This window comes from Neoarius graeffei, chromosome 26, assembly GCF_027579695.1.
Source record: "Neoarius graeffei isolate fNeoGra1 chromosome 26, fNeoGra1.pri, whole genome shotgun sequence".
In the NCBI taxonomy this organism is placed as follows: Eukaryota; Metazoa; Chordata; class Actinopteri; order Siluriformes; family Ariidae; genus Neoarius; species Neoarius graeffei.
In genome coordinates, this window is record NC_083594.1 from 49008985 (window position 1) to 49035836 (window position 26852).

The 26852-nt window shown below is 41.9% G+C and overlaps 1 protein-coding gene across 2 annotated transcripts in view; it reads right to left on the reverse strand.

Moving 5' to 3' along the window:
- Positions 1 to 26011, reverse strand: part of sfmbt1 (Scm like with four mbt domains 1) — a 73366-nt gene extending 47355 nt beyond the window's left edge. Inside the window, exon 1 of one of the 2 annotated variants that reach the window (XM_060910728.1) lies at positions 25903 to 26011. The gene's annotated coding sequence lies outside the window, so the exon portion shown is untranslated. Of the gene's footprint in view, positions 1 to 362; positions 930 to 25902 lie in introns of those variants that run through there. The other variant, XM_060910729.1, reaches the window with a different exon arrangement.
- Between the last annotated feature and the right edge of the window lie 841 nt (positions 26012 to 26852).

Below are 26852 nucleotides of genomic sequence, written 5' to 3' on the forward strand. Positions count from 1 at the left end.
GTTCCCCCCCCGTCCTGATATTTTTAAGCATGAGGAAAACGTGTGCTGTGAGCAGGAGAGTCGGGCTGGGTATTAGCACGGATGCTCCGATTCAATTTGATTCCGATTCACAAGTGAACGATTCGATCCAGTCTGATGCGATTCGATTTCAAATCAATAGAAATGCGATATGAAATACTATCGAACAAAAGTTAACCAAGAGAGCGACATCGAAAAGGGGGAACTAGTAGACGCCTTTAGTATTCGTTAGAGCCCGTGTATTTAATTTTCTGGAGATGTTTAATTCTGGCCCCCCCCAAAAAAAAGGCATATTAGCCGAAAACATCAATCCGTTAAAAAAAAACAAAAAACAATTAACTCACCAAATGACTTCAAACTTCTCCAGAAGTCAATAAAGTGTTGATTTTTTTCTTTCTGGTTCTTGACTGACTCTCAAAATCTGATTTTTCAAAAAGGTACCAATTTGTCTCCCCATTCAACTTATACACAAACTCTCTCTCTCTCGCTCTCCTTCTTTCCCTCTCGCTCTCTCTCACTCACTCTGTCTCCCTCTCTCTCTTTCTTTCCCTCTCTCTCACTTTCTCTTTCTCTCTCACTCTCTCTCTCTCTTTGTCTGCCACTCTCTCTCCCTCTCTTTCTCACTCTCCCTCACTCATACTCTCTCTCTGTCTCCCTCTTTCTCTCTGTCTCTCCCTGTCCCTTTCACTCTGTCTCCCACTCTCTTTCCTTTCTCTCTCCCTCACTCTGTCTTTCTCTCTGTCTCCGTCTTTCTCTCTCACACTCTCTCTTTCTCCCTTTCACTCTCTCTCTCCCTCTTTCTCTCTCACTCACTCACTCGGTCGGTCTGTCTTTCTGTCCATCTCCCTCTTTCTCTTTCACTCTCTGTCTCCCACTCTCTTACTCTCTCCCTCGCTCTCTCTTTCTATCTCTCTTTTTCTCTCTCTGACACAATACAACTCCACAAACGTGCTTCGACAGAGAAGTATAAACGAAACCGCAGTGTTCGAACGCCCTCACTCGTGACTCTACACTTCCAGCGAGTTCCATACTGAAAAATCATGATAACGTGACAGCTGTACAGAGCCAGTTTATCATGCCAAACTCCGCCCCTAAACACTCAAATACCCATCCTGTGACCTCTAACCTCACTGTTATCACTACTTGTGACACACGGCCAGAAATAGAAAGTGTAGAGACTGAACTGGAGCTTTATAAAGGACGGAGAATTTTCCGGAGCTGGTCATATAGCAGAAAAGAGTAACAAGCAATGTTATCTCAAGCGGACATCTTGTGTGGAGTTCATGACACCGGGACCGAACCCTGACCTGAAACACTGAACTATGCGGAAAGTTTTATCGATGATTCGGTTATCTGTTAAAAAAAAAAAAAAACAGTGAAGGTGACATATTGGTTGTTCTTTAGCTCTGGAGGCATGCGATAGTTAATCTATTAATGATAACTCTTCAACCTGGAATAATCCCGACCACATCCACCAAATATCAACGAGTTCAATAACGTGGTTCAGGGGCTTCAAAGTTTGGGAGAATAGCAGGGTACAAATAATTTACAGCAGGGTGCAAAATGGTAAAATGTCTGCCAGCGGCAGACATAATGCACGCAAAGCGTGCAGGGAGAGAGAGAGAGAGAGAGAGAGAGAGAGAGAGAGAGAGAGAGAGAGAGAGATAGATAGATAGATAGATAGATAGATAGATAGATAGATAGATAGATAGATAGATAGATAGATAGATAGATAGGAGATGCAAGTACGAATTTTTCATGGGGCGGGATGGTTTGGAACAGGCCATCTAAAATTGGGATAACATTTACCCGGGACGGGTATTTGAGGCGGGTCGTCTAGCTTAAGCTTGATTAGCGTTGTTACGCACGCCAGTGTTTCCCACAGAAATTTTGGAGACTATGGGGGAGGCGCGGGGGTTGTTTAAAATTGAGTGATATGTTAAATATTAAGTTATTACTGAAAAACTATTGATTAAAAAAACCAGACACTGAGAAATGGTCCTATAAACAACTTTACCAATATAAAAGATTACCAGGACTACAAAAATGCAGAAAAATAGGCTTTACTTATCCAAATGCACCTGTTGGTTCAAAAGTAGTGTTGCACCGATACCGATACCAGTATCAGGCGGGGCCCCGATCTGGCACTAAAATGGTGGTATCGGTATTGGCGAGTAGCAAGAAATAGGGCGCCGATACCATTTACCGATGCTAGTATGACACTTGAACCCAGCCTTCTCTCTCCTGACACTCACTACACTCTGTGTTGTGTGATCACACGTGATCACTGTGCATGCCTGCCAAGCAGCTATTGCTATTGACCTGCTCCAGACCAATGAGAGCGGGCCAATAGCCGCTCTTAACCAATACAGGGGCAGCTTTTTCATGCGGAGGAAAAACAAACCACGAGAAGAAAATGTCGGCGGTCTGGATATATTTCAGCATAGAAACTCCGGCGAGTACAATGGCTACATGCAAGATTTGCGGCCTGAAAGTTTCGAGAGGTGGAGTTAAATCGGCCAGTTTCAATACCTCGAACCTGATAAAACATTTGAAGACGAAACATGTGAACGAACACAAAGAGTTTCTACTGGATTCACTTTGTATTAGTCTTTTTCCTGTTTCACAAAGGTAAGCAGCAGCCTGACAAAGCCATGATAGCAATGATTTTACATCCAAGTATGCAGCTCTTCATATTATATATAAATATATATATATATATATATATATATATATATATATATATATACACACATATATATACACACACACACACACACACACACACACACACACATACACATTTCAAACGGAGTGGTATCGGTATCGGCCGGTACTGCACAGCCAGGTACCGGTATCGGGGCCAAAAAAATGGTATCGGTGCAACACTATTCAAAAGTTAAAGTGCAGAGAACCTCACAGCACAACATGAAGTTACCTTAAAATATAATATAAATGCCTCAGCTTTCATGTAAGAAAAAAAAAATATTAATACTAGTACTGTGTGCAGGCAGTCTCTCCTGAAGACTAAATTAAACAATAATTATAAACTAATAAAATAAATGGCTCAGGCTTCATAGAAGAAAAAAACAATTTGAACAGAATCTCACAGTATGATGCTGAAGCTGCCTAAACAATAGAAAATAAAATACCATTTTGGCAAAAACGTTGGCATCCATTAATTTCTTGTATTAAGTAAAAAAATATGTTGCCAGATACTGCTGACGTTTTACAGCCCAAAATATGTTCAAAACCCGCCAAAATGCACTTAAAACCGCCCAAATTGGGCGGGAAAACGCGCAATCTGGCAACACAGGCGGCAGTAATGGCTGCACTCGTGTCGAGGATGTAAACATAGTTGACGCGGCAACGGACATACATGACATAGTGGATGTAATTTACGTTCACAACTTTTTTTGCTGTCAGAAATATTTAATATTAAATTTTGTGACTCGACTGACAACAGCCGGCGGCATAACAAGCCATAGCCGGCGATTTGCCGCCGGTGACCGGCTACTTTTGAGACCGCTGGTGGTTAGTAGAGTCGCATTTTCATTCAGAAATCAGTTATACAGCGACTAGCGCATTTGCTGCTCTTCCCTGATTGGACCAGATTTCCTGCAGCGTGTGCGTTCGTGCCCATCACAAGTAGTGCAAAATGTAATATTTATTTATTACAGTATATTAAAACAAAACCTGCAATTTATTCCAAGAACCACAAACAATGAACTTTCATTCACTAAACAGAGTTTAATTTTATGACACACCAACACGGATATTTTTTAACTCCACCTTGACCGTAAATTTTGGCCACCTGACACAAGTATGATGACTTCAGCACTTGGGTGAGGGATTGAACTTCTCCCGAGCTGTATTTTTCAAATGTACAGTGTCCTCAGTAAGCACTTAAATTAACACATCACGCCGGGATCATGTTTCTGTGTCCGGCGCGGTGTGTCTGTACTATATAAGCGAGATGCTTCCCAAAGAGACAGCAAAGCACTTCTGAAAGTCGCTCTGGATACGAACGCTTGCCAAATACTGTAAATGTAATTTATTCATTTGGCAGGCGCTTTTATCCAGCGTGACGCAATCCAAGTGCAGCGCTGTTAAAGGAGCAGACAGTCATGCAAGTGCTGTATAATCTACTGACGAGAAACGCGACTGACAAATCAGTCAATCAAACTACAAGTGGCACGATTACACGACAAAAAAGGCAACTTGTAATACGACTACTATTAGGCATATCAGGTGAGAATTCAAATTCAATCCAAACTGAATTTAGAATTGAATGCAGAACAACATACTTTTTACTGAATTAAAATCTGTTTCTCCGTTCTTGAGATATTACAAATCAAACATTGGGGGAAAAAAAAAAAAAAGAGGCTTAATTTTTCGAAACCTGACGTAATATTCAGTCTGAGGATCACATGGTCCAAAATGGGCCTCGTTAACCAATGAGATCAAATGATTTTTTTTTCATAACTCTTCTATTTTTCAAGATATTGACATGGAAATTGGCAGCACATAAGCCTAGGTCACAACCGGACGTATGATTTTTTGGCCGTGCGATTTTTGGTGTTTCCCAAATCGCTGCGGTTTTTTTTGTTCATGGAGAAAGACGCGCGTTGGCCGTAAGTTTGTCTTGCAACCTGAAAAAAACATAAGCGCCCGTAGAGTTTGTTTGACATGACAAAGAACCTCTGCGGCCGGTCTACGGCTCGAAAATCAGCACGTCACACGCGCGCCCTCCGTGCGTTTCTTGCGTTTTTTGCACATAGACCGGCCGTAGGCGCACGTACGGCCGGTTGTGACCGAGGCTATAGACGGTTGTATACCGAATACAAAGTTTGAAAAATTAATAAAAACCAATTGTGCAAATTAGTATTTCATTAGAATTAATTATGCTAATTAGGTAAAACCGTTAAATCAGTACACTCAATAAAAAAAGAAATAAAAGATTATTTCTAATCCCCTCTTTGTGCTCTGTAGGCCTTTGTATTTCCCAAAAGTAGGGCCTACTAGTGTTTATATGAAAGAATATAAATGATAATATTCACAGCTTTCAAGGCGAACCTTGAAAAAACTGTCTGATCCACATCCAGTAAACAATTCACATTAACTGAACTGAAATTGAGACTCGAGTTTCTGACTTCCGTTTTTTTTTTAAACCTCATCCCGACCACTAAGATCTCAATATTTTTCATCAAAACAACTCCAGTTATATTCTAAAACAGTTATTTACACGAATCAGTTTGATTTGAAAAAAAAGTAGGTAAAGCTACGAAAACTGACTTCAAAGTCTCCTGTGAATCAGAACATCAAAACTAGCAGACGGAAAATTTTGCTGAATCCTTCATCAGAAACAGTGAGAGCGAGAGAACATCCCTATAAATGAAAGTTATCTGATTGATATTGATGAGTAATCCAGTCGGAAACCGATTATGCTTTCCTGTGACTCAAAAAGCATTGGCAGTTTCCCGACGTCACGTCAGGTAAGGCTGGCACGATTCACCGATGCATCGATATATCACGATTTCTGCCGCCACGATTCGCGTATTGTATTGTCCACAAGTATTGCGATACCTTACCCTAACTGGTCATTTCGTTCATTTTTGTTTTAAAATGATTTTCGTTGAAGAAACTCACAATTTTTACTTCTGTTCAGCTCCGAAGCGTCTTGCAACGGGGGCCGCCGTTTTGGATCTCGCAAAATCACGCTCGCTTAAACAGGGATGTGTTGGAAACGGACGTGAACGTGCGAGATTTCGTTTCTAAGCCGGCGCCATCTATCATTTCTGCTTTACGTTTTTAAGGCAGTGTGGTGATGACTCGCTCGTGGCTAGGTAATCAGTAGTTATTTGACATATTTCACAAATCCTATCATCTTTGTTAGAAAAGCGAAGGAGGATAAAATGCCCAAAGCGAACACGTTTTCTCAACTGCTGGGGATATAGTTACGGCCCGAAGGGCATCACTCGGCCCAGAAAATGTGGACATCCTGCTGTTCTTAAAAAACATGCAATTCGTCTCTGTCAAAACAGCGAATAAAGGAAATTAGCATTTTCAACCATACTTTTCTTGTTTTTGTCTTTTGAATTACATTTTACCAAAATGTCAGATAATGTACAGTGTATCACGATACGTATCGTATCGTGACCACCATATCGCGATATGCATTGTATCGTGATCCTACCCCGCATTGCCACCCTTACCGCGAGCAGAGAGTTTTTACTCTGTTGTTCCAACTTCAACTTGCTGTTACTCCCAAAGTACTGAACAGATCTTACTGAGATACACTTCTTTGGAAAGCAGAGATTACGAGCGTTTTAATGATCGTATTCATGACAGAAATATATTCAAGAGTTAAGCAATGACAGATTTGGAAACTTTGATGAGTGTCTGCATGGACAATTTTCACAGCACGGCCAGCGAGTGTCTGATACGCCTACTACTACTAATAATAATAATAATAATAATCATAATAATATTTGAACATCAGAGAAACCAGTATAAAATGAGTAATTTGGACTAATTTCAATATTTAACAGTTACTGACTAGATTTAAGGAATGAATATTGGACTAACTGTGTGTAAGAAATCCTACAATTAAATTTCCCTCCAGTCAATGCAGGTATTATACATATTTGACAACAATAATAACTCCAGGGCATGCTGTTCCAGGAAAATAATCCATCATTCACAGTGTCTTCGTGTGACGAACCACCCAGAAGGTGATTATTTTCCAATCATCACAGCACAATAATCTTTTATTATTATCCTTTTGCACCGCAGCCATTTGTATTCATCACAAAATCAACGTCATACTTTTTATCCGCTTACAGCTACATTTAAAGGTGTTAAATATCCGTGAGACAAGTTACATTACAGCAGCGACAAACAACAACAACTCATGTATAAGATATAAGATATGCTGCTTAAATATTAAAAGGGGACATATGATGAAAAAATTTGCACCATCGCCAATCCTGCCGTGATGCTGTATTCGAACACTCGTACCTCTGAGCATCAAATGAGCCCCATTTCAACTTTCCTGGCACGTATTCGTGTGGTTTGGCGCTCATAGAGAGCAAAAACGCGGACTATAAGGACCCTCATGGCTCTTATATGAGAAAATAATCAGCTTGAGAGCGCCGAGGAGAAGAGCAGAGTCTCTAGCCGTTTGTAAAAGCCTCAGCAGAGCGAGTGCGGCAGTGTGAGAAGTTCGGATGTGCGTGCAGTAATTCTGCCCAAGTTAATGATTTTTACTCAACGTGTGCACTGTTAGAAATAGGGCTGTACAGTAGGAGTCCATTTCTGTCCCCTAGGGTACAATCTACACTAATGTACCCCCTAGGGCTCATTATTGGACCTCAAGGTAACTATGTGGATCTTGGACTATTCCCAAGCAGTATATAAAGGGTACAAATAAGTACCGTAGAGGGAACTGCCCCAGCGACTAGCCGCTGTATCCCTAAAGGGACAATAATGTACTTTCTTTTCTGAGTGCAGCAGCTAGGGTTCTAAATGCAGAGGCTAGGGTTCTCACACGAACAAAAAGAACAGAACACATTACTCCAATTCTAAGGTCCCTTCACTGGCTTCCAGTAAGCTACAGAATTTACTTTAAGGGTGTATTCAGACCAGGATAGTTCGATAGTTCACTTGCTTTGGTCCAAACCAAATGTTTTTTGTTTTTTTTTTTCATTTTGGTGCGGTTCGCTTTCACACTGTACATTTTAGTAAGCGGACCAAAATCTGTCAACAAAGCCACGCGCCCTGAGGTCGTTCAGCTATTGGTCAGAGACGACACGCGCACAAAGCGTTAAGTTCAAAAGTAGTCACGGAGGCTAGCGCTGATGAGCGCACATCATGTTGTGACAATTCTGGCTCTTCACGCAAGTCGCTAGTACCGCCACTTTTTGAAAGAATGTCCCTGATTTTAATGTAGGTCTGACGGAGTTTCTTCACTTTTAGCCGACATTGTTCTGGGGAACGCGTGAACCCCTTCTCCTTCATTTTCTCACTGAATACAGCAAACACGTCGGCATTAGGGCTGGGCGATATGGAGAAAAAAAAAAAATCTCGATATACGATATATATCTCGATATCTATGCAGGAAAAACAACCCCCAAAAAACAGACACACCAAATTCAGCAAGGTGTTTTTTTTTTTTTTATTGAAGTGCAAACAGGTAGGCAGCCAAGTGCCTAGCGGTAGACAGGTACTAGTAACAAAGTGCTTGTGCACCATTTTTAACATGAATTATCAAACCAAGGAAGTAGCATATTGCCTTATTTTAATTACAAACATAAAACCTGAGGGTAGGCAGTTCTTATAAAGTGCGTCTTAAACATTTAAGTAACAAAAAAAACCCTCATTTCATAAATATTAATTTGACTTATAGAAATAATACATATTGCCTTCCTTTTCCTTAAAAACAAAACTCAAACTCATCTCACCGCATTAACTCTCAGCCTGGCACACTCCTTGTACAAAAGTTTGTGGCGTACCTGTAAATGGTTGAACAGGTTCGTGGTGCTCGACGCTTTGGTTGCCACCAATTTCTTGCATTCCCGGCAGTAGACCTCTTTCTGTGGTTCGTCCGACGGTTTAAAACCAAAATATCTCCATATAATGGAGCCATTTGTCCTTTTTTTTGGTACGAGTTCTGCCGCCTCCGGGCTTTCTGTGGGCGCCGCCATGTTGAATGAGTTAACACGCCGCCTACACGCGAGGGGAGGGGGTACAAACACAAGAAGGAGGCGGGGCGGGCAGCACCATAGCACAGTGAAGGAAATTAAGCACAGTGGCGAAATCATATTAATTTAGAGCATTATCTCGATATATACGATATGCCAAAATCTTTTTCGTGTTCATAAAACATATCGATATATCGCAAATCTCGATATATCGCCCACCCCTAGTCGGCATTTTTGTGTGTTCTCTCCAAAAGCTCAGATATGTGGACATCTGCCCATATATCCACAAGGGTACGCGTTTCTTCCTCGGCCCACGTTTGCCCCCTACTCATTTTTTGTACTCTGTAGTCGAGCCTACCACTGGTCTGAATGACTGAACGACTGTTGTAAGGTTCCCTTGACAACCGAAACAGTGTTTGCGCTTTGCGGTGGAGTGTCAAGACTCTGTTTCCCATAATGCTCGACAAACGACGGAAGCTCCCGAGGTACAAAAAAGCAAAACTGTCGGATTAGGTCCGGTCTGCTTTCACACCTCCAAAAGGTCCGCACCAGGGTTCCTTTGGTCCGGACCGAGTCCGACCTTGCAGCTCGGTCTCGGTCCACTTGTTTGGTCCGGACCAGAGTTCGGTGGTTTGTATTCAGACCAACCCAAAAGGTCCGGACCAAGGGAAATTTGGTTCGTTTGGTCCGGACCAAACAACGTAGGTGTGAATACGCCCTAAAGTATTGCTGCTGGTGTACAAATCTCTAAATGGTACAGGGCCCAGTTACCTCTCTGATATGTTGCAGTGGCCTAACCCAATCAGATCTACCAGATCGCAGCAGCAAAATTTACTGTTAAAACCTGTTATTAAAACAAAGTATGGTGAAGCAGCTTTTAGCTACTATGCAGTACAGCTATGGAAGCAACTCCCAGAGGACATTAAAAATGCTCCTGCTGTTGGCAGCTTCAAATCTAGACTAAAGACCAAGCTGTTCTCAGATGCTTTCTGCTAAATTATTAATATTGTCATCTCTACATGTTTTAAACTCTACTTTTACAGTCTCTGCATGTTTTAAATTTTACTTAACTTTTATTCTATTTTATTCTGCTGGTTTTTTTTAACTGAACTTTTACTTCATTTTATTATTTTATTTCTACTATTGTTTAATTCTTATTATTTTTCTTCCCCATTTATTTTATGTAATTTTATTTTCTATTGTTTACTGTTTTGCTTTTACTTCTGTAAAGCACATTGAACTGCCACTGTGTATGAAATGCGCTATATAAATAAACTTGCCTTGCCTTGACTGTGTGTGTTGCTGCTTATAACCGTACTGTTACAGGCTCCTATGGAACACAATCAGTATAAATAGTGCACAAACATCACAAACATACGGAAGCCGCGAGAGGCCCTTCATATAATTTTTTTTTATTCACCTTGTTATCCCGAGATAACGACATAATTAATTCAGGATCTCGAGAAAACAACACAACTAATTCGAGATCTAGAGAAAACAAAACCGTTATTCCGTGATCTCGAGAAAACAAAACAATTATTTCATGATCTCAGCTGGATCACTGCATCTCCGTCAGCAGAGATGAAGCCGGGCCAGTCTTCTGCGGAGGTGCCGCGGACTAATTTTGAAATGATCCCTTATTAAAAGACGTAATGCAATCTCTCCCTGTGTCAACCCCTGATCAAAATATTGCCTTATTAGGTGATCGATTATTCCAGACATTCTAATGACCAAAGTTGCGTCTATACAGAATGAGAAATAGCCCCAAAGTCAGCATATCACAAGTCTCTTGTCGTACCTGAATGAACCATTTCTCAGCTGTTTACTCGAGATCAGGGCTCGAAATTAACTTTTTTTCTTTGTGTCCCCCAGTGGTCCCGAATTCTGTGTTGTATTGTCCCGAATGGAAGCAATAGTGTCCCCATTTTTTTCCTCTCTGAAATAACCAGTGGTTAATATTATCATATGAAGTTACTATTATATTTGTAACTATGCGATTTTGAACCCTTTATATCATTTTTACAATAAGTCACAAGACACAAGCGACACATGTCCTATACATCATCTACTTCAAAATTACAGTTATTGCATTTTCAGTTTATTAAACTTTGGCGATCTCACTGTATGAATAGATACCCGTTTATTTAAAGGGGCCAACTAGCTCATTCAGAAAATGTTTCAACTCCCTACATCTGCAGTACACTTTAGCTGAAAATAAGACCCCTTTTATGTTCATTTCATCTACTTATACCTTGAATATCTGTTGGCACTTATAAGGCCAACTTATAATTTTCACCATTACCGTTATCCATTTTTATGAACTTTCCGTTATCCATTTTATGAACTTTCGCTGCCGAAACGTGGGTGCAAATGTTAGCAGCATCAGCATAGTGGCAGGTCCGAGCCTAGTTGTGCTGCTGACTGACTAAACTTTCTGAACTAGAAAGACACCAAGAAAACTCACTTATTCTGTTGAACGGTATCTTCCGTCAATATCATCCACATCATTCCTGTTGTATTTTATATTTTGTATTTTTGTTCTGGCAAGAGTCGGCGCAGCGTGTGCGGTAGCAATTCCATTCCAAGTCCATATAATGCGGACTCCGGCCGAAGATTCTAGAACAGAATGCGCTGCTCTGTAGCCTACGGATGCAGGTGCATCGAAAGTGTAGCTACTATGTATTTTTCGCTGTTAACGTTTTAAAATTAAAATTGACAAATTAGGTGAATGTCTACGTATGTGTCACGGCTTTGTAAATAATATTAATGTAGAACTTTTTTTCTAGATCTATTTTTTTCCATTGTCCCGGGATTGTCCCAGATATGATAATTTTGTGTCCCGATGACATTTTTTATGGTCCCCGGGACATCGGGACACCGTTAGTTTCGAGCGCTGCTCGAGATCATGAAATAATTGTTTTGTTTTCTCGAGATCTCAAAATAACGGTTTTGTTTTCTTGAGATCTCGAATTAGTTGTGTTGTTTTCTCGAGATCCTGAATGAATTATGTCGTTATCTCGGGATAACAAGGTGAATAAAAAAAAAAAGGATTATATGAAGGGCCTCTCTCGGCTTCCGTACAAACATCATGAAGACACGAATAACTGATCCTGTGGGCGTGGCCTGTTCAGTTTTAACCAAATTGTATCTTGTCTCTTATAAGACATTGTGGTTTTTGTTTTGTTTTTTTCCAAAAAGACGGTCCAATACAGAACAGGTGACGCTATTGGAGCGTCTTTGGACACCGACAAAATATACGGTTTCCTTTTTTTGGACAGCAGAATGAATAACACACTTGGAGGACACTGTGTTTTCGGAAAATAATCAACATGGTGTCGTGACCCGATATGAAACCGAGTGACCACCTAGACGCTGATTATTTCCTGATAACGTTACATCCTGAAGTGTTTTATTCCTCTTATATTCCTACAGCTATTTACCAACAAGTATAATCGTCATTAATTAAAGCAGGACATACTTTTTTATCCATTTATGGTCAAGTTTAATATTGAGAATCGCTCGCAAAATAAAGTCGTTCTTGTTGGTATCACTTGTTAGAGCAGTTGGAAAGAGTCGTTCCTTCTCCGGCCTCTTTTTTTTTTACGTCTCTTGAAGTGAACAAGACTAAAATTACACCCGCAAAATGTAAAATATAAACTATTGTGTCCTAAAGGCTTGGTGGAAAGCTGTGACAAAGCACTGACACTGGAGACTCCTTCCGTAAACAGAAGTGGACAAAGAACCCAACTTCATTACTTCAAGTCAAAGTACAGATCCCATTGGTCAAATGTGACTCCGATACAAGTGAAAGTTCTCCGGTCAAATTTTTACTTAACTTAAAGTACTTGCTTTTAAAAATACTTAAGTATTAAAAGTACATTTTCTGTCAATGCATTGTTGTATTATTGCAGCAACGCTTACAAAACCTAACACTTCTGAAGCAACCGAATGAATTTACAAAATGAACGCATGCTGTGCCATCATGGTGGTTTAACGTTAAGCTAGCTAGTCAGTGAAACTCCACCTGACGTGCTAGCAAACTCTTTTCAAACTCGAATTCATATTGGATAGCTAACGTTACTAGAAAAGAAAGATTTCTACATTCTGTTTATTTGGCAAGATTATGCTAAAACATTTCTGAAAGGACTTCAGATAAGTTAACGTTATTCATGTTAGCGTAACTCCGTGTTTACATGCTAACTAACAGTGTTCAAGTTAACTAGCTATGTGTTAACGTTAGCCGTGGACAAGGCGACGGCAACTTGGCGGGCAAATCCATAGAAAGTCATTTGACTAACCAGACCGCATAGCTATTGCAACGTTATCGCTAGCTCTAAAAGCGCAGACGACTTCACTGCAAGCTTTCTCTTGGAACAAAACGTTTATATCCCTCAATATGCTTCCGCAGGTTGGATGGCTTGTTTTTGTAGGCCGTGATGTGGTTCGTTTTCGGCAAACAAAGCAAACATTTAAAACGAAACGAATCTTTAATCCTTTCAGAAAACTGAAACATGGGTTCATGGGCCATGAGTGCGTGCATTCCGCAGAAGAACCGCCTCCTTCCATTCTGCCATCAACTCATCGTGTTCAAATAACGCTGCAGAGAAATCACTGATCTTGATTTTATACAGTCTATGGACGTGGCGTGACCCTAGTGATTACTGACAGGGTGTCTCAGTGTCACCTGCGAAAAAACCATCACGTTTTAGAAAAGAAAAGAAAAATCATCCACTTTTAAAGCTGCTTCATAGTAACGAGGACCTTGATAGAAATGCCGTGGAGTGAAAAGTACGATGTTTGCCTTTCAAATGTAGTGAAGTTAAAAAGTCATAAGTTTCCAAAAAAAAAAGAATACTCAAGTACAGATACTCACAAACGGTACTTACTAAGTACCGTACTCAAGTAAATGTACTTCGTTACTGTCCACCTCTGTCCGTAAACATGAAAATAAATGTCTGCTTAGTGAAAATGCCACCATGTCAAAGTTTTTCTTTGTTAAACAGCAACACGTTTTAATCCGTTTATTAGCCTTAGGTTATGTGTAGCGTCTGCTATACAAACCCATGTGACTTTGCTGTTACTATAGAAACGACAACATATTCAAACAAATAAATTAATATGAACCTGCGATTTGAATTACAGATGAAATAACGACCAGAAAATCAAAAAAAAAAAAAAAAATCTCCTGACCAATCAGAATGACGAATTCAGCAGCATTGTAGTCGAAAAATGTTTTGCATTTGGGTGAAATTAAAGGAGACCCGAAGGCAAATTTTTTATGATCAAAATTCTATTTCTCTCATTTTATTAAATATACGGGTAGGAATGCATGTTTGATCGCTATTTTGTCGCTGCTATAGCAAGTTAGGAGTGTTTGAAATATGCTACGTAATACATCAGTCCATATGTCAAAGCAATAAACGAGATTCGTTGAGACCTGTGCGAGACATCGTAGGACGGAAGTAGAACGTACAGCAGAAATCAAAGCGAGCGACATCTGCCAACGCTGTCAAAAGATGCGCACGCCCTCTTTCGAATGTTGACGTGATCAAGCCGGAAGTTTTGTTTGTTTTGATAGCGATCAGGAAAGTTGGAAAAAAGTCTGCAGTAATCATCATTTAAACTTGTTTTTGTGCAATACTTCGTTTGGAAAACAGTTCAAAATGGCGGCACTGACACCTGGCTGACACTTGACATTTCGAAGTCTCGCACAAGTCTCGTGAAGATCGCGCGGATAAGCGACGCCTGCCGTGGACCAAACGAACTAAATTCAATACGGCTAAAAACCGAAAAGGCCGATAAGTCTAATATTTAATTGCGATTAGTTGCCAATATGAGTCACGATATAAGGTTACTAAAACCGAAAACGTAATTGAATAACACGTGAATTAAGAAATAAAGCAAGTTTAAAAATGACTTCAGTTCTCCTTTAAGAAAAATACAAAGTAATTTCTGAAGTTTTAAAGTCACTGTTGCATCCCAGCTCTGCTCGAAAGGATCAACAGGTTTGGTTCTCGTACTTCAACGCTTCATCGCTTCCCTCTCTCAGGGTGTATTCACACCTACATTGTTTGGTCCGGACCAAACGAACCAAATTTCCCTTGGTCCGGACCTTTTGGGTTGGTCTGAATACAAACCACCGAACTCTGGTCCGGACCAAACAAGCGGACCGAGACCGAGGTCGGACTCGGTCCGGACCAAAGGAACCCTGGTGCGGACCTTTTGGAGGTGTGAAAGCAGACCGGACCTAATCCGACAATTTTGCTTCTTTGTACCTCGGGAGCTTCCGTCGTTTGTCGAGCATTATGGGAAACAGAGTCTTGACACTCCACCGCAAAGCGCAAACACTGTTTCGGTTGTCAAGGGAACCTTACAACAGTCGTTCAGTCATTCAGACCAGTGGTAGGCTAGACTACAGAGTACAAAAAATGAGTAGGGGGCAAACGTGGGCCGAGGAAGAAACGCGTACTCTTGTGGATATATGGGCAGATGTCCACATATCTGAGCTTTTGGAGAGAACACACAAAAATGCCGACGTGTTTGCTGTATTCAGTGAGAAAATGAAGGAGAAGGGGTTCACGCGCTCCCCAGAACAATGTCGGCTAAAAGTGAAGAAACTCCGTCAGACCTACATTAAAATCAGGGACATTCTTTCAAAAAGTGGCGGTATCGAACTATCCTGGTCTGAATACACCCTCAGAAACAGTTTGCCTTAAATCTCAATTCAGTGTTGTTTTTCTACTTTTGTGTCCCGGCCCGTTTCGTGAAAGGCCCTACATAAATATAACAGGCTTAGGCCATGATCTATCTATAGGCATGACTCAGTGAGGCCAGCAAACATGCTTCCATCCTGCTTTCTTTGCACATGTTGCACTGTGTGAGAGGAAATCTCGCAAGCTGAGGCTCAACGGCTCAACAAGAAAACACCGACATCTGATGAGACGAGAGCAAGACGAGCACCGAGAGACCGAGGTGTAGCGTCTATAAGGTGCAGGTGCAAGCTCTGGGGATTTCACACACAACCTGGTGCAGGTATTACACCATGGAAAATTTGGGAAACACAAGGTCCTGGGCTCGGATCAAACATCATGACGAGCAATCGTTATAATCTATTACACATCAACGCAGGTCTGTACTTGTGTCGAAACGAATGAAGAAACTGTCGATAGTTGGACGGATACACTAATCACGCTTAAAAAAAAAAAAAATCTCTGAGCCACTGCTCTTCTTCTGCCTTGATAGACAGATTTAGCCCTTGATTTGACAGACAGACAGACAGTGATGCAGCGGCGCTTTAATCCTTTAGTCTGTCCAACTCGGTCACCTCTTCAGTACTCAAATCTTCACCTTTTATTATTAATACAGCCATCAACACCATCACACTCATCATCCTGAGATCACTAACTCCCTGAGGACACGCTCTGTCGTATAACCGTCTTACATTCTGGAATATTCTCGAGTCCGACCCTGGAGTTCTCATTACCGTGATCACAGAGTGAAAAAAGCTCTGGCTGTTTTGTTTTCAGGCCTGAATGATGAAACCCGACAGTCATCCCTGATATTCACCGGCGAATTCTCGATCCTGACTGGTCAGGAAGAGTTGATTCGTTTTCTCTAACAGGAGCTCTGGGGGTCGCACCGTGTGCAATCCAAACGACAGGTTTCTACGATATTAACACGCTCGTTTTAATCCGCGATCGTTTCTATTCACAGGGATTTGAAGAGTGGAATAATAATTGAATAATAAATGGATAAATAACGTGTTGTTATTTTAAAGGTCCCATGGCATGGTGGTTTGTTGATGCTTTAAACGGGCTCGTGGAGGCTTCCGGATGTTATATCCGCAGCCTTTCTCGAAATGAACCCTCGGCACGTAGATATAGCCTCCTGGGAGAAAGCCCCATTTCAGCGCTTTTCCCAGTGCATCGTTTTGCTAATGAGAAGCAGGAGGCGGGGAAGGATAGAGGGTGGGGGCGGGTCTTATCATTAATATTCATGACATGTAAACGTGTTACCTCTGATTGGCTAACAGCACTGTGCCGCTATCTCCAGTGGGTCAGAACAAGCGGATGTGGGTGTCTTACTATGGCGAGAGAGAAGGAACAAACCGCGAAGGGAAAAATACCGTGCACTGACGTCATTAAGGTGCGACGCGAGGAAATAAAATAAATTCAACAAATGTTTGGGTTTTTACTGAACAAACAAACAAATAAAATGAACGAGTGACTTAAAAAAAAAAGAATGTGGGTGTCTTTGTAAAAACTGTTTTGATTGGCTATTATAACAGAGCATGCTGCATGCTTTTTGGTTTTGTAGCGCAGAGTACCTGGCTAACTGCAGGAAGCGGTTAGCTGCACAGCTAATGTAGCCATTGCAAGGCTAACGTGGCACCGATTTTAAAACACGGCAAAACGACTCAACAGTTATACACTTACTTGTTCGGTGTTTGTGGCTGATGCGGCAGGGATGCTTGGTACGGACCCAGGCTTCAGTGACAGTTGATGTGCAAAACCTGCCCTGTACTGTCCCAAGTTGTGGAAACATTCATCAGGAAAATGCTTCCGACAAACATACACCGTCTTAGGTCGACTCGACGGCGTATTATTGAAGTAAATAAAATTAAGCCACTGCGTCTTCAGGGGCTCTCCCGTCGGCAGTAAAAACAGACTCTTTTCTGTTGTCACATCCATGTACAGCGCAATTTCCATGTTTCGCTCGCTTAGGTGATGCCATGTTGTTGTGTCCTCTATGGTCTCTTCACTACAACTGGGCGGGGCAATCCATACAGTGGGTGGGAATCCAGAGGGGGGGTGTGGGGATCATCTCCCTTGCTGACGTAGTAAAGGGAAGAGTTTATCAACGCGCCGTTTTGACGCGCCATTCTCAAATGTTGGGCATAGTTTGGTTTACACATTATGAAATTTCTAGCCACTGGGGTGACTTAAGAAGGTCAGAGGAACTCATTTTAACATTAAAAAACCTCAGAAAGTGAAAATTTCATGCCACGGGACCTTTAAAAAGCTGTAGAAACGTTGAAGCGTTATGTGAGGAGATGTTTCTAGAACGTTTATAGAAGGAGTCTACAGAGTCGGTGCTTTGGAACAGTCAGGATTTCAACCATGGGACGTTCTTCAGGATGAAGTTCAGGACGTTTCAGTTTCTCGGGAACATGACAAGTTCATCATTTTAATTCCAGATATTCACTTCGAGGCAGAAAGAGAGTTTATAGCTGGTTTTCGGAAAGTCATAAGAGGATCGTTAATACATTTTAAAAGTATAATCATTAACAAACCGGTTTTATAAAAAGCCCTATTCGGATTGGGTTGGTTTTTCAGTTGGACGTCTGGGATACTTTTTTTTTTTTTTAAATAATCCTCCTCAGTGATGAAACTTCCACATCCGGCTTGCAACACAATGACCACAGGAGGTTTTCTTGCATTTCCTACAAAACTGGATATTTGTGTCATGCAGTCATACGATCACGCTCTTCTCAAACATGGCGTCCAAGCAGCAATAAAAGCGCTGGAGTCAAGAACAACTCTTATTCCAGTTCGGAGTGAACCAAAAGTTCCAGCAGCAATTTGAAAATACAATAAAACAATCGTCACGAAGGATCCATTTTTCGTTTCGTGATTCAGATGTGAGGGAGGGGCACTGATACACGTGCCACGGGACTATAAATGACCAGTTAGAGACTGTGTTGCAAGACTTGGTGACTTTTTATTCCCCTTTAGCGACTTGAATTTAAAAAAAAAAGCCTAGCGAGAAATCTAGCGACTTTTGAGCAATTCCAGCGTTATGGACGTGACACTTGAACTCAAAATGGCAACAAATGACCCAGTGCATGTTTTATTGTCTCCCAGTATTTAAACAGGTGTTGTATATTTTAAGGCTGTACCATACTGGAGAAGTGATAGAACAAGAACAATTCCCATAGTACATCTAGGGCATGCCGGAAAATGCCAATAAAAGATGCGTTATGGATGTGACAGAAAAAGTATCACTTTTCTTGGGTGACTGTACATTTTTATCAAACTCTGTGAAATTGTAAACCTAATGTCGAAATGGAGATATCCATTTGATAGAGGGGTCCAAGGTGAATATTAAAAAAATCTTTGTTTAAAATATTTTGTATTTCATGCAGAGTTTCGGAAGGAAAAGTCAGCGTTATGGATGTGACGAAATTCCGTTATGGATTTGACGCGTCCGAAATAGACATGGCATATGTTTAGAAAATCAGCAATTTAACCACCATAACCCTTTGAAAAACTCTCTAAATATCAGCTAAAACTATCAAAGTTCTTAAATAATATTTAGGATGGCTATTGTTTTGCTGTTTTGTGGATTTTAGCATACATTTCTGTGGCTTGTGGCAATAATATAGAATTGTACATGATCAAAGTTGATTTTAGCTTGGGTTTTACATTATAAGAAAGAAAGACTGACAGTGACATATTAGGTTGGTTACAAATTGGTTCAACTTATTCACATCTGTAAAATACAGGCCTAGGTGATATCTCTGGGAGTGGTTTTGATGTATTACATGTTGCTTTATTTTTGCATGGTGAGGTTGACATTTACATGGAATTGCCCTTTTTCAGCACACATTGAATTCATTACAGTTTGAGGTCACATCACAGCTGCGGTAAAACAAATTCAGAAACTATTTCCGCTTGACGTCCTGACTGTGTTGCGATAACCACCGTCTCCAACGTCCGATCACTGAACACCGCTGTAAATTCGTAAACGTTTTGTTCGTGGTGCCGTGATCAAAGATGACTTCTTTCGATAAATGTTACGCTATTATACTCCAAGTAAAAATCTTCCTTCTTCATGTCCCCTTTATTTGCCATTTGATCACGATGAATATCTCGGATGCAGACGAGTCCGTGAGGTCACCTCGCGACTTTCCCCTGAAAACAGCCGGTAACAGTGTATATGGCAAGTCGCAGCAATCAAACATATTTTTTCCCACAACATGAGGCAAAATCCGTATAGAAAATCGCGAACGTGTATCTGGAATAAAATACCAGACAAGCGCTGAGCCAAACGCGAAAAACGGTCGGTAATTTAGTCAGTCACTTTCTCATAGAAGGAGCAAGTCAAAGACTGACATGGCCGATCCAGATGGAAATAAAACTCCAGCGTTGGAGTTCCTGTAAAACAGGAAGTTACTCAATGACTCCATGTAAATTTAATCCTGTCCGGATAGGACGAAAGAAGAATAAAACACTTCAAGACCTTATGTGACAGGAAAAGAATCACTTCCTTGTGGATACAAAATGAAAGTGCGATGCAAAAATGTGTGAAAATATACTCACGCAGAGTTCAAACCTAATTTTTTTTATATATTTTCTTATATTTCATGCCACGACGGTCTGTAATAACCTGAGTGAATGATGGAGTCATGGAGCAGTGATGAAGCCATAATAATTATCCACAAGCTCTCAAGAAAGAGATAGTCTCTGGTACACGTGATGCTGGAATGGAAACGACAACAGACAGAGTTTCATCTTGTTCAAGAGATGAGGCTCAAAGACTAATGTTGGGCAACGAGATGAACGAGCTGCTCGCCCATTTTGCTGGAATTTTACCTCCACCAACTTTGTTGGAGGAGGTTATGTTTTCACCTCTGTTTTACCCCTTTTCCACCAAATCAGTTCCAGGGCTGGTTCAGGGCCAGTGCTGGTGCTGGTTCACAACTCGTTCAACTTGCGAGCCAGCTGAGAACCAGTTTGCTTTTCCATAGCTCGCGGTGCTAAGGGAAGCCACGTCATTACGTCGCTGTATACGTCAGGTACGTTGTTGTAGGTATACGTCAGTTACGTCGCTACGTTTGCATAAACCTTGGCGAGAATATCGAAGCAAAAACAACACGGAAGAAGCAGCAGCAACAATGATAATAACGGATGACTTCGCGTTTGTACAGCTGCTGCTTCTCGTCGCTTAAAAATGGCGATCTTTCGCGGTCTTGTTATTGTTGTTGGTCTTTAACAACTCCGCCCCCCCCGGCTGACGTAAGCGGTTCTTTCCTCTGGCCCAGCAGAGAGTTGGTGCTGGCCTGAAACTGGTTTTTCTGGCCCCAGAGCCAGTTCTTTGTCAGTGGAAACAGAAAACCCGGTTCCAAACTAAGCACTGGCCCCGAACCAGCCCTGGAACTGCTTTGGTGGAAAAGGGGCATTTGTCAAAAAGTAGTCAACGGATTTGGATGAAATTTGGAGGAAAGGTGAGCCATGGGCCAAGGAACACTTGATTCGATTTTGATGCAAATCCAGGTTTGTGGCTTGGCGGAGGTAGACACTTTACCGAATGCCCTGCTCGTTTTATTGTGACACCAATGGAACCCAGCGGAAGCCCATTTTATTGGTCAGGCCATCATTTGGCAATGCGAAATTTTGCAGAAAACAAAATGAATCCATTTTTTTTTCATCGTACCGAATTTCATTCTTGGTGTGTAAAGACTAATAGGAACCTGCATGGCTTTGTGTGAATACTTCTTCTGAAAATTCAAGACTTAAACCTTGTGTTGTTGTTGATTGTTTTCCAACAACACCATGTCCGGTCATGTTTTATTCCTTAGTTCAGAATCAGAATCATATTTACTGGCCAAGTATGTTGACACACATAAGGAATTTGGTTCTGGCAGTTGGTGTCTCTCTAGCGGGATCAGGACACTTCGTCCAATGACCATTTCGTCCAATAGTTGAGACATACGGTAACAGAAACTAAGAACAGCAAACAGGATTGGAAAACCAAAGAATCTACATGGGAAAATAAGGCTCGGTAATGCGTGCTGACATGGTGTAATACTTCGTGCTGAACGTGCGTTTTCTCAGTCTTTATACAGGCATGTTGATGGCTCTTGGTCATGTGCAGGTGAGTTTCATTAACAGCGTGTGTTAATGAGAGTCCGCTCGGTGCACGTGCGCAGTCCGGAGCGCGCCCAAGAGTCCTTCAGGTGCACACGCCAAAGTGCGCAGGGCTGACACCCACATAATAGTTGGGGCCCCAAAATAGGATATCTGGCAAGTGCGAATCGTGCGAGTGTAGATTTTCGATGTAATTTGGTCTAATAAAAACGATCACTCCCGAAGCTGACACTCGCTGATTCCCATCATTTCCGGTTTTGGTGTGGCTACTGCCTCATAGAAGTGAAGTGAGGCGGAGCCACTATTGCCCCTTTTCCACCAAAGCAGTTCCAGGGCTGGTTCGGGGCCAGTGCTTAGTTTGGAACCGGGTTTTCTGTTTCCACTGACAAAGAACTGGCTCTGGGGCCAGAAAAACCGGTTCCAGGCTAGCACCAACTCTCTGCTGGGCCAGAGGAAAGAACCGCTTACGTCAGCCGGGGGGGCGAAGTTGTTAAAGACCAACAACAATAACAAGACCGTGAAAGATCGCCATTTTTAAGCGACGAGAAGCAGCAGCTGTACAAACGTGAAGTCATCCGTTATTATTATTGTTGTTGCTGCTTCTTCCGGGTTGTTTTTGCTTCGATATTCGCGCCAAGGTTTATGCAAACGTAGCGACGTAACTGATGTATACAGCGACGTAACTGACGTGGCTTCCCTTAGCACCACGAGCTATGGAAAAGCAAACTGGTTCTCAGCTGGCTCGCAAGTTGAACGAGTTGTGAACCAGCACCAGCACCGGCCCCGATTTGGTGGAAAAGGGGTACATGTCATCGTGTTGTACGAATGTAAGAATGAGTGTAACAATAGCAAAACTTCATAACCAATCAGCACTTATCCTGATCAAGTTCAATTACCCATTCTACTTCTTGATAAACTTCGGAACCAATCAGAACCAGAAACGAAATCAGAGAAACCTCGTTATAACTTCGTAGTATCGGAAGATAATCGGCAGATAAAAAGATAAACGAAATTCACCTCGTCGTTCTCCAAGGCTGCTGATTCGCTATCAAGTAAGTGGTGTTTATTTGAAGAAAACTGACCTTTTGATTATCTCAGCTTTTGTTTGGTCCTTTTGAAAGGTTGTTTTATTTATAAGCAGTAGCCACATGGACTCATTTGCAATTGCGGCCCACAAGATGTGCGAGGAAGGAGTTTTTTTTGTCGAATATTTCTTGGATTTTCCATGAATAATACCTGAAATATAAAATAATCGATAGTGTGTATGAAAAAGCCTTTGGATGAAATGACCTGTATTCTCTCGAGCGATACAGGGATGGAAAAAGACGTGCGAATATATATGTAATATGAGAAAAATGCAGATATTTTATCAAATATATAAATACACTTAGACACTCGCAATGTCACCCTGTGAGGTCAGTCCAGCACACAACTTCTCAAAAGAAGAACACAATTACAAATACAAACAAAAATACAGGGTTCGTCAAAATTATGTTAAACACTTAAATGGTGGAAACCATTTATTCACAAAACATACATCACATGTGCAAGATGATTTACAGGACGGTCTCAAGCTGTTCGCCATCGTGTTCAACACACAAAAACCAGTGAGCGACGGTACGATTTAAAGCCTGGACACACATTTTGCTGGGAATAAATGATACCACGGTCCTTATTCTGTCCTTGAGGTCATTGATATCACAAACTTTCTTGCTATACATGTGCTCCTTCATGAGAAATCAAAGGGCGTCAAACCAGGGGAGTGGAGAGTCCACGGCGACGGTCTGCCGCGACGTATCCATCGACCTGGAAATGTGTGGTCGAGATAAGCACGAACAGTACGGCCAAAACGCAGCGATGAATGCAAGTATTTCCTGTTGGAAATAACCCGCTAATTGGATCTGTAGTGGAAGTTCGTCGATGGCGTACGGCTGCATCGTCTGTAAGTGACGTCTGATGTTACTGTTGGGGTGTCAAAAAAGTGAGGGCCCCTGTTACACCAGCAGCGTCGAAAATAATAATCCATTAGTGTTCACATAATTTTGACTAACCCTGTATATTACAACACCAAGCACTGGAACATGCTTTAATATTTCAGGGTGAGAAATCAATGCAAAAACTTGTTCTAGGTTTCATTTCAAAGGGTGCACTGACTTCCAGCACAGCAGCAATGCCAACACTCACACTCTCACTCACTCTCTCTCTGTCACTCTCTCACTCTCTCTCTGTCACTCTCTCAGTCACTCACTCACTCTCTCTCACACTGTCTCTCTCACTCAGTCACTCTCTCTCTGTCACTCACTCAGTCACTCACTCACACTGTCTCTCTCACTCACACTGTCACTCTCTGTCACTCTCTCACACACTGTCACTCTCACTCAGTCACTCTCTCTCAGTCACTCTCTCTCACTCAGTCACTCTCACTCTCTCTCTCTCTCTCAGTCTGTCACTCTCTCTCTCTCTGTCTGTCACTCTCTCTCTCTCTCTCTCTCTGTCACTCTCTCTCTCTCTCTCTCTGTCTGTCACTCTCTCTCAGTCTGTCTGTCTCTCTCTCTCTCTCTCTCTGTCTGTCACTCTCTCTCTCTCAGTCTGTCACTCTCTCTCTCAGTCTGTCACCCACTCTCTCTCTCTCTCTCTGTCACTCACTCTCTCACTCAGTCTGTCACCCATTCTCTCTCTCTCAGTCTGTCACTCTGTCACTCACTCTCTCTCTCACTCAGTCTGTCACTCTCTCTCGGTCACTCACTCTCTCTCACTCAGTCTGTCTGTCTCTCTCTCTCTCTCTCTCTCTCTCTCACTCAGTCTGTCACTCAGTCTCTCACTCAGTCTCTCACTCACTCAGTCTGTCACTCACTCTCTCTCTCTCTCACTCAGTCTGTCACTCACTCTCTCTCTCACTCAGTCTGTCACTCTCTCTGTCACTCTCTCTCTCACTCAGTCTGTCACTCTCTCTGTCACTCTCTCTCTCACTCAGTCTGTCACTCTCTCTCTCACTCAGTCTGTCAATCTCTCTCTCTCTCTCACTCTGTTACTCACTCTCTCAGTCTGTCACTCTCTCTCTCACTCAGTGTCACTCTCTCTCTCTCACTCAGTCTGTCACTCTCTCTCTCTCACTCAGTCTGTCACTCTCTCTCTCTCACTCATTCTGTCACTCTGTCACTCAGTCTGTCACTCTCTCTCTCACTCAGTCTGTCACTCTCTCTCTCTCTCTCTCTCACTCAGTCTGTCACTCTCTCTCTCACTCACTCAGTCTGTCACTCTCTCTCACTCTGTCTCTCACTCAGTCTGTCACTCTCTCACTGTCTCTCACTCAGTCTGTCACTCTCTCTGTCACTCACTCACTGTCACTCTCTCTCTGTCTCTCTCTGTCACTCTCTTTCTGTCACTCACTCACTCTCTCTCTCTCTCTCTCTCTCTCTCTCTCACTCACTCAGCCATGCTCTCTCTCAGTCTGTCACTCTCTTTCTGTCACTCACTCACTCTCTCTCACTCAGCCACTCTCTCTCTCTCTCTCTCTCTCTCTCAGTCTGTCACTCTCTCTCTCTCTCTCTCACTCACTGTCTGTCACTCTCTCTCTCTCTCTGTCTCTCACTCAGTCTGTCACTCTCTCTCTCTGTCACTCACTCTCTCGCTGTCACTCTCTCTCTCTCACTGTCACTCTCTCTCTCTCTCTCTCTGTCACTCACTCACTCTGCCACTCTCCCCCCCCCCCTTCCTGTGCAATCAAACAGGAATAATTGTTGGTGTTCAGAGCAGAGCAGCACCAGGAACTCTTCCATGTTGCTCTGATGGAACCCAAACCAGCTGAAAACGCTTCCAGTCTGAGTAAACCCCCGGGATTAAACAACACACTGGGATTAGGGTTTAGAAAATGAATGCATGTGTTGGTAAAGCGGCTGTTTTGTTTTGAGGCAGATTGTGCTGCAGATCAGTCACAGCACAAACCGATCAAACAACTTTCACACATAAAGACCCATCAGTGACCCGTCACCACTCAACCCAGCACCACCACTCAACCCAGCACCACCACTCAACCCAGCACCGCCACAGCGCGTTTATTTCCCCATCAGAACCAGAACTGCCTGGGTTCCAGTCTATATTATTGTCGCACGCGCTTTGGTGCTGTAGATGAAAAACCGAGTCAACTTCAACCCAAACATCATCCGAGCACAACTCAGCACAACCCATTTCATTATTATTATTATTATTATTATTATTTACAAACGAGAAAAGCCCCACACCACTGAAGCGCTCATAAACACAACAAACCACAAACAAACGACTCGATTATAAACACTCGCACTGTTTCTCACCTCCGAGGAGTTTTTTCCTTTAATAGATGCCGAGTCTCTTTTTTCCGCCTTCGTTCAGCCGTTCACGACACGACCTCATTCCAATATGGCCCAAAGTGCTACTGCGCATGCGCCGAGTCAGACCTCCTCGTCCGCGTGCTCAGCATTCAGCTCGTCTCCCCGTGTCTCAGCTCGGAGTGAAGCGTTCACACACAGCAAAAACAGCTCCGGATTAAAACGCTGCGCTTTCACTCGGCGGGAGAAATGACGCTTTGTTATCCTGCAGGGTTTATCTGTCCGAGTTTAAAGAGAGACGCAGCTCTGAACCTCTTCAGGTTGCCTTACAGTCATGAAGTTCCCATCATAAATAAACAACCATCTTTTTATTACTCATTCTGCTTTTATTTGTTTTTGTTTTTTTCCAGGATTGTGCTCTATGAGACTCAGAGTGATTTTAATATGGCGGAATATTTCAGCATGGTTGAGTCGTTAATTCATGCTAATGACAAAACTATCTACTATTATTATTATTATTATTATTATTATTTTCCAACATGAGAAATGTTTGAACGAGAAAGCAAGCAAGCAGTTTAGCTCATCAGTAGGCGACTAAACCTGTAATATTTAGGTGATTTTTGGCAAAACTATCATTTGTAAATATGTATAAAATATTCAGGTTTTATGCCAAAGCTGTTAATTTATATTGTGATAGATCAGATTAGATTAGAGACACATTAATTGCTCTTGCAGCTGTCAGGATTTATGGATTATTTTTTGAGGAAGGTCAGAAATAGCTGGTTGATATTTATTTTTGATTTATTTTTGTTTGTTTGTTCGTGCATTGGCTTGTGTTCTTTATTTTTAGAAAAGATTTATTTTGTAAAAATCTTTCAGCACTTCCAGGTTTTTAACAGTAAAATCAGACAAAGGCAGAAAACCAAAGACATGCAGTTACCGAGCGCGACCACAAG